Consider the following 9,218-nt stretch of genomic DNA (forward strand, 5'->3'; position numbering starts at 1 on the left):
TGCAAACACCGACTGAGCGCTGGGCTGGGCCCGCCTTCCTTTTATGCAGCCTGTGCGGACCTGATGGGAACCTTCCTGGGAAGAGGCGGAGTCACACCCATTCTTTATACACAATACAATTGGATTCATTTGGAAGCTTTCTCCACGTTCCGCCCTTTTAAGATCCCTTAATGACAATAGAAATCCATCTCCAGGAGAGAAATCTCTTCATTCTTCTCAATGGTTTTCTATTTCTTCCTCGGAGATTACACAGAAACATTCATCTTTCACATTCCAGAACACAAACCATCATCACCAGTTACTATTGTTAGCAGCAATTTAATATTGAGAAATATGACTTGGAAATAAACACAAACATTTATACCGATGCCCCACGTTCCTCTTTATAATTCTGAGCGGACCTGAAGGGAGACTGATGGAAAGGGGCGGGGTCACAGCCATTCATTCCTTTTCATTGATTTAGACCCTTGTAAACATTTGGATGATTTTTAGTGACTGATTTGGAGGAGGAAACCGATTTGGTTCCTCAGACATGTCATATGTTCTCTCTGGATACATTGTCCTTATTTCTCTGGCAGTCTCCTTATTTCTACCAGTCATTTCACATTTGTTTTTATGAATATTCTGGATGTGATATGGGGGGGGGGGGGGGATCTGTAACGGCTACATGTCTGAAGGAGGGACACATAAATATCGGTCAGTGACATGATCGTATACAGATGTGATCATGGAATCTACAATACTTGTATTCACAATGTGTTACATGATTCGGTAAATATGGAAATCCATCTCCAGACTCATCAATACATCTACTTGGGATGAAAGCGATGATAATACTTCTCGGATAAATGTCTCATCTGATCAGTTCTCAGGTCGGATTTGGCGGTATAATCGGGCGGAATATTTGTCTGGAACGATCTACACAATCCCGGCGGGCAGAATGTGATGACAGCGATTTGAAATCTGAGCCAATCAGAACTGTGGGCGTTGTCTCCATCAGCCAGTAATGTTTATCTGACGAGAAGTCCATAGAAATGTATCCGGAGATCTCGGTGTCGATGTTTCTAGTGCAGGAAGTGTTTTCTTGTTCTGTAGACTTTTCATTGATCTCTTCTCTACAACTAAATCAACAGACTAATAACTAGATCTTGTCGGGTTTTGTATTCTGAGGGATTGGAGGGAAAACATAAATCTTAATAAACGTTCTTTATATGAATATTTGCAATGTCCTTATAATGATGTTTGGCTGATCGCAGAGCCTGGAATGAATGGAAGGGTTGATCGATCTTCCCAGATAAAACGGTAAATGGATGCGGTCGGTTCTCAGTATCGGATTTGGCGGTAAGAGGGCGGATTGTCTGTGACGTCACATAGATTTCCGGCGGGAGATTTGAATGAAGCAATTAGAAAGTGGATCCAATGACAGTTATAGACGTTTCCTTCAGATAGTAAAACATCTTTTTTCCTACGTGGAGTGTGAAGGAGGTGATGAGATCTGTTCCCTCAGTTGGGAGGATCGTTGTTCGGTATATATTGAACGATCTCTGATCTTCAGGAGAAACTCATCACAACTAAAGGAAGGTGGATAAGATCAGTCCCTGGAATAAGATGTCATTTCCTCAGAGTCTCACACTGAAAGCATTTTATATTTTTAATGTATAATTGTCATCATAATTAAAATATATAATATGGTATTATAAAATAATTATAACATTTGAATTATAAAAACAAAAAAAAAAAAAAACAGTTATTTTAGATTTTGTAACAACATAACTTGAGGATAATTGACATGGGGGAAGACACACGCCACAGAACTTTAAAAACCGGTTCAGCTCCGCCCTATAGCAGAATTACTACTACATGGCGGGCTCCCTGCACAAAATCATATGCATATATACAGTGGGGATCGAAAGTTTGGGCACCCCAGCTAAAAATTTGTATTAATGTGCATAAAGATGCCAAGGAAAGATGGAAAAAACTCCAAAAGGCATCAAATTACAGATTAGACATTCTTATAATATGTCAACAAAAGTTAGATTTTATTTCCATCATTTACACTTTCAAAATAACAGAAAACAAAAAAATGGCGTCTGCAAACGTTTGGGCACCCTGCAGAATTTATAGCATGCACTGCCCCCTTTGCCAAGCTGAGACCTGCCAGTGTCATGGATTGTTCTCAATCATCGTCTGGGAAGACCAGGTGATGTCAATCTCAAAGGTTTTAAATGTCCAGACTCATCTGACCTTGCCCCAACAATCAGCACCATAGGTTCTTCTAAGCAGTTGTCTAGAAAACTGAAACTGAAAATAGTTGACGCTCACAAAGCTGGAGAAGGCTATAAGAAGATAGCAAAGCGTTTTCAGATGTCAATATCCTCTGTTCGGAATGTAATTAAGAAATGGCAGTCATCAGGAACAGTGGAAGTTAAAGCAAGATCTGGAAGACCAAGAAAAATATCAGACAGAACAGCTCGCAGGATTGTGAGAAAAACAATTCAAAACCCACGTTTGACTGCACGATCCCTCCAGAAATATCTGGCAGACACTGGAGTTGTGGTACACTATTCCACTATAAAGAGATACTTGTACAAATATGGTCTTCATGGAAGAGTCATCAGAAGAAAACCTCTTCTACGTCCTCACCACAAAAATCATCGTTTGAACTTTGCAAATGAACATATAGACAAGCCTGATGCATTTTGGAAACAAGTTCTGTGGACCGATGAGGTTAAAATTGAACTTTTTGGCCGGAATGAGCAAAGGTACATTTGGAGAAGAAGGGGCACAGAATTTAATGAAAAGAACCTCTGTCCAACTTTTAAGCATGGGGTTGGATCAATCATGCTTTGGGGTTGTGTTGCAGCCAGTGGCACAGGGAACATCTCACGAGTAGAAGGAAAAATGGATTCAATAAAATTTCAGCAAATTTTGGATGGTAACTTGATGCCATCTGTGAAAAAGCTGAAGTTAAAGAGAGGATGGCTTCTACAAATGGATAATGATCCTAAACACACCTCAAAATCCACGGGGGATTACATCAAGAGGCGTAAACTGAAGGTTTTGCCATGGCCTTCACAATCTCCTGACCTCAACATAATTGAAAATTTATGGATAGACCTTAAAAGAGCAGTGCGTGACAGACAGCCCAGAAATCTCAAAGAACTGGAAGACTTTTGTAAGGAAGAATGGGCAAAGATACCTCAAAGAAGAATTGAAAGACTATTGGCTGGCTACAAAAAGCGTTTACAAGCTGTGATACTTGCCAAAGGGGGCAGTACAAGATATGAACTCTGCAGGGTGCCCAAACTTTTGCAGACGCCAATTTTTGGTTTTCTGTTATTTTGAATGTAAATGATGGAAATAAAATCTAACTTTTGTTGACATATTATAAGAATGTCTAATCTGTAATTTGATACCTTTTGGAGATTTTTCCATCTTTCCTTGGCTTCTTTATGCACATTAATACAATTTTTTAGCAGGGGTGCCCAAACTTTCGATCCCCACTGTACATGACTTGTGCTCCCGCCTTGATCGAAGTCCATGGACGCGCGCGCCTGCCGACCCAGGGGTGCCGAGGTTCCGTGCCCAACCGATCAATCAGCAGATTAAGGCCAGTGATGTTCGGCCTGGATTTGCTGATTGCTCCCTGCCTTATCAGTGATTGTCCTGTACTTGTGGTTACACTTACACAGGTACAGGAAATTATGCAATCTTCTTTCCCTGGGTACATTCCGTTCCACAGAGAGAATAAAGCAGATCCACGTGGGACAAAAGCACTTCCCCTTTTACAGTATAAGCACAGCTAGGTCACATTTAACCCCCTGATCTCCCCCTGTTAACCCCTTCACTCCCCTGTCAGTGTCTTTAGTACAGTGTACAAATTTTTTTACTGATCACTGTATTAGTGTCTCCGGCGACTTCAGCTAGCATTAGCATCCCACGATGCTTTTGAAGAGGAGCTGTAACTGGTCTCAGGGAGCGCCTCTTGGCCAACGTTCGAGGGGATAAGTTGCTGAAGATCTGGAGTTTGTCCCCTTTGAATTCAAGGGATGTTTTGTTACGGGTGGAGTTGAATAGGGCCTTTTTACTGGACACCCCAAGGAATTTGCTAAGAAGCATGGTGAGTATTTTACAGATCTCCATCGTTGCCACAAGTTTTTGGAAAATGAAGAAAGAAAAATAAATATTTTTTTATTTATTTTTTTTTATATTTCAAAACCTCGAGAGAAAAACATGAGATCTGCAAAATACTGACCATGCCTCTTTTTAAATTCTTTGGGGTGTCTACCCTTTCCTTTCTAATTGCTAGACAAAAGGAAATGTTGTGCTGAGTGAGCTCACTGTGCACTTCTAGGTCACTGACTAAGTTCCCAGTCAGGACTTTGGGACAAGCTCAGCATCATGTGACCACGGTGGGATCCATTGACAGTGGTCACATATAAATTCAACATTGCCTCCTGGGCATTAAAGTCCACTTGAAAGGGTCAGCAGATGGCACTAAGGGGTTAACAGTGTAGCTAGAGCCATAACAGACCACGCTTTTCCTATGGGGCCCAGAGCTGTCCAGCTCCACATGGATCTATGCAGCTGATAATAGCATTTGATGGATATATTGGGACAAAATGATATTTCCGGATCTCTACACAGTTGCAATGAACATTAATAACATTCTCCATCAATGGAGGATGTGTTCTTGAGGTGGAGCTCCAAGAAACGGGTGTGTTTTAATGGTTTAAATTATTTGGATGTATTTTTTTTTTTTTAATTATATTTATAAACTAAGGTTGCATTGATGTACAGTAGATATGGATATCGGTGCCGATACTAAGCATTTGCATGAGTATTGGTACAAATGCTCTGATAGTTGCAAACCAATACTTTCAGGCTCAGTTCTTTCAGCTGTCAGCGAGATTCCCCGACTGAAAGCTGAAATGTAAGTTTTAAAAAAGCTGTAAAAAAAAAAAAAAAAGGTCAATTTCTCGTTGTTAAGGAGTAGGCCGCCACATTCTTAACAACAGATGACTCATTCAGCTTTCAGTGGGGTTTCCCTGCTGACAGCCGAAGTGTAAACAAAAGAAATGTCCCAGAAAATGGAACTGTCAAAAAAAAGCAGCCTAACAATGTTTATAAACAGCATTGCTCAGCCCTAAAACAGAAAGATAAGAAGAAACATTGTTTAATTTTGTATCTTTCTGTTTATGCATCTACAGATCAAAGGGATGAACTTCAATCTGCAGTTGAAGTCAATTAAAAGCAACCTGTCAAATATGTATTTATTTGTTTTTTTTATTAAATGTTCCTCTGTGTAACCCCTTATTAACCCTTCATTTACTGTAATTAGCCCTAGTTAACTCCTTTTTATCTTTCTCCATTTAATTATCATCTTGATGATTTTTTTTTTCATTTCTATGTTATAAACTACTGTATTAATAATTAAAACATATATATATATATATATATATATATTTTGGTTTGGTTTGTTTATTATTTTCACACGTTCACTTCTCACTCACCCATCTGCCTTGTACAGCGAAGTACTGGTATGCCGATGTGGCTGTACCAACACAAGGGACACTGCGCAATCAAGGTAATCAGGACCCAGTGATCATGTGATTGATATGTGATCACATGATCACAATGTTAGCAAAGCTGTTATGAGTCAATCTTAATCATAACAGCATTGCTTCTCTTCTTGGTGAACTGTGGTTGGCCCACAGCTCTCTCATGGTGTATGGGCCAATCACAGCACCCTGTACGTATGATTATCTATGGACAATCACAAATCTCTATTATTTTGAACTGTCATGAACATAACCCATTCATGACAGTTCAAAGCAAGCATTGCATTGCTCTATCTTGGTTTTCATCCTACTTATCACAGCGCTCCGTCAGTGTTACCTATGACTCTGTCTCCTTCTCTCCACTTCCTCTTTTTGTAGGTGTCCCCCAAAATCCTGTCCTCGGAGCCACCCTCTTCTCCATCTACACCTTCACCCTTAGTCTCTTAATTAACTCCCATGACTTCCAGTTCTATCCATCTCTATGTTGATGACATCCAAATCTACCTGTCTTCTCCTCACTTCACCTCTCACTCATCCATTCTTCTTTTACATTACTAATTTCCTAAAGTTCAACCTTTCTAAAACCACTCATAATATCCTCCCCACCCCCTCACACTTTTGCCCTCCTCCATGACTTTTCCATCAAGATCAATAATGCAACTATCAGTCCCTCCCCTCAAACAAGGGTACAAGTTGAAATTTTGGACTCTGGCCTGGCCTTTCAGAACTGGCTGTCTCTTTTTTTGGAGTGGCAGTATCTTTGCTGGTTTGGCTGCCTCTTTTCTGCACTGACTGTCTCTTCTGCACCATCTGTCTCTGCTAGATGGGTTATCTCTTTTCCTGACAGGCTATCTCTTTTCCCAGTTGGGTCCAGCAAATAAATATCCCAATCAGGCAAAGAGAGAGCCCAGTCCAAGAAGGAACATCCCTATCCAGCAAAGAGACATCCCTGTCCAGCAACAAAACATCCCATCTTTGCTATATGGGGATGTCTCTTTGCTGGACAGTCTGTTTCTTTGCTGGACTGGGCTGTCTCTTTGCCCAGCTGGGTCCAGCAAAGAGACATCCCAATCCAGCAAAGAGACAGTCTAGCAAACAGGCAGTCTAGCAAAAATCACCCATCACACAGTTAACCCTTTGATTGCCCCCAAATGTTAACCCCTTCCTGCCCAGTGCCATTAGTACAGTGTCAGTGGTTTTTTTTTTAGCACTGATACCCGCCGACCAGCCAGCCTCCCCAGGGTCCCCCTCACCGACCCTGGGTCCATCCCGGACCACCGGGTACCAGCTCGCCTGGAGCAGCCACCTGATTGCCAGCTCCGGCGCCCCTGCGCCCCATCCGCTGCCATCCGGGCCCCTGAGCCTGCTGCCGAGGTCCCCACCAACACCCACAGACACTCTGTCCCTCCAGCGGCACTCCGGCGGTCCGAAGCCGCTTGAGGCCTACCACGGCACCCGAAGCCGCGGTGTTTCCTGCCGGCCGTGGCTGGAATCGCAGCGGGAATTGCGGCCGTGGCGGGACACCTCCGCTCCTCCGGGGAAGCTACCACCACCACCAACGGTCCTTCTAACCTAGGAGGGATCCACCTCCACCCCGACGCTCCAGGACCCAGGACACCAGGTACTCCACCAGGGGCACCCACTACCCATCAGGGAGCCCAACCACCATCCCACCGCCAGCCACCAGGGACACACTCAGGGATCCCACCATCCACCGGAAACCCCTAACCACCAGGGACCCTAAACCACTATCCCTCCAGGGATCGCTACTACCCCACCAGGGATAGCACGGCCACCATCCCACCAGGGATCCCCTGCCCACCACCCCACCTGGGACTACCAGCCAGCCACCCCACCCAGGACCGCTAGCCCACCACCCTGCCTTCCGGCACGCTTTTCCCTCTGGCGAAGCCCCGGCGACTCGTGGCCCACCACAACCCCTGAAGCCACGGTCTCTCCTACCGGCCGCAACAGATCACAGATTAGCACAAACCACGACGATCGCTACCGCAACGCCCCGCTTGACCCTGTTATCGCCATCCCTGACCAGCACCCCCTCACCCACCCCGACCTTTCCAGCACCCCGCTCACCCCAACATGTCGCCCGCGCTCCTCCTCCTCGTCCTCCTCTCCTCCATCCCTAAAACCGCCTCCCTCTACCCACCCACCCCCGCTAAGCAGCTCTATATCGCCCCCTCACTTCTCCCCTCTCCCCACTACGGCACCCACCACCTCCTCCTGCTACTCCACTTCCCCGCTGACCCACTTGCCACCACTTTCAGACCCACGCGCTCCTACACCTCCCGTTCCCACGCCACCTTCCTCACCCTCCTCCTTCTCATATCAGCTGGAGACATCTCCCCAAACCCTGGCCCCTCACCACCTCACCCCCCCTAGTGACCCCCCTGCTCACGCCAGCCGACGCAATCCCCTCAACCTCATACATGTACCCCTCCTCCCCATATCTATCCCCCCTCTCTCGGTTGCACTCCTGAATGCCCGTTCGGTTTGCAATAAGCTTACCGCCATCCATGACCTCTTCATCTCCCGCTCCCTCAACCTCCTAGCAGTCACCGAAACCTGGGTACAGGCCACCGACTCCACTTCCCCTGCGGCACTCACCCATGGAGGTCTCATCTGGACCCATTCACCAAGACTGAGCGATCGCAGAGGTGGTGGTGTCGGCTTGCTCCTTTCACCGCTGAGCACCTTCCAGGTCCTCCCTAACCCACCCTCTCTTTCCTTCCCCTCCTTTGAGGTGCACTGCATCCGACTCTTCTAACCCACCCCCCTAAGGATCGCAGTGATCTACAGACCTCCTGGGTCCATACCCCACTTCCTGGACAACTTTGCTGCCTGACTCCCCTTCTTCCTCTCCTCTGAGCTACCGACCATCATCCTCGGAGACTTCAATATCCCCATCAACGACAACAACCCGGCTACTTCCCAATTCCTCCACCTAACCTCCTCCTTCGCGCTCACACAGCACACTCAATCCTCCACCCACTTCGGAGGGAACACCCTGGACCTCGTCTTCTCCCACCTCTGTACCCTCAACCAGTTCTCTAACACCCCCTTCCCTCTCTCCGACCACCACCTCATCACATTCTCCATCTCCCGTTCCCCCAACTCCCCCCCCAAAAACGCCAAACCATCACCAGCCGCAACCTCCACAACCTGAACCCGACCCCCCTCCACTCGGCCGCCGACTGCCTACACGACAGCATCCTCTCACTGTCATGTCCTGACATAGCCACCACCTTGTACAATGACTCATCGCTTCTCGGCCTTTTGGCTAAGCTCAAGTGTAGTATCTGTTCTTATCAGTGTCCAGTGGGGGTGCTCCTGGCCATTCTAGCTTTGCGGGGATGGCTGTTGTATAGTACCCTCACTGGTATGATGGGGGTCCGGAAGGCTAGTACCGGAGGGACAGAAACCGGGGAGCGCCACACGTTAAGCTGGGGTCCTGGGAGTAATTCCTCCGGGAAAACTGGAAAGACCCAGTACCTGCTGATTTGGACGGTTCTACCTTGGTCTGGCCAGGGGCTGAGGAGGCAGAAAGTCCGCAAACACGGTGCCCCCTGAGTAGTCGCCTCAGTAGTAGTGCTCTGAGTAGCACTTGGGTGTGGGACCCCACGTTGTGAATGAGCACATGGT

At 46.2% G+C, this 9,218-nt stretch overlaps 1 pseudogene; it reads left to right on the plus strand.

Moving 5' to 3' along the window:
• The first annotated feature begins 8,836 nt into the window (after positions 1-8,836).
• On the plus strand, positions 8,837-8,952 carry LOC149442266 (U2 spliceosomal RNA; annotated as a pseudogene).
• The last annotated feature ends 266 nt before the right edge of the window (positions 8,953-9,218 follow it).

Source organism: Staurois parvus, unplaced genomic scaffold, assembly GCF_062004578.1.
Source record: "Staurois parvus isolate SC_StPar_1 unplaced genomic scaffold, SC_StPar_1.0 ptg000897l, whole genome shotgun sequence".
Taxonomy (NCBI): Eukaryota; Metazoa; Chordata; class Amphibia; order Anura; family Ranidae; genus Staurois; species Staurois parvus.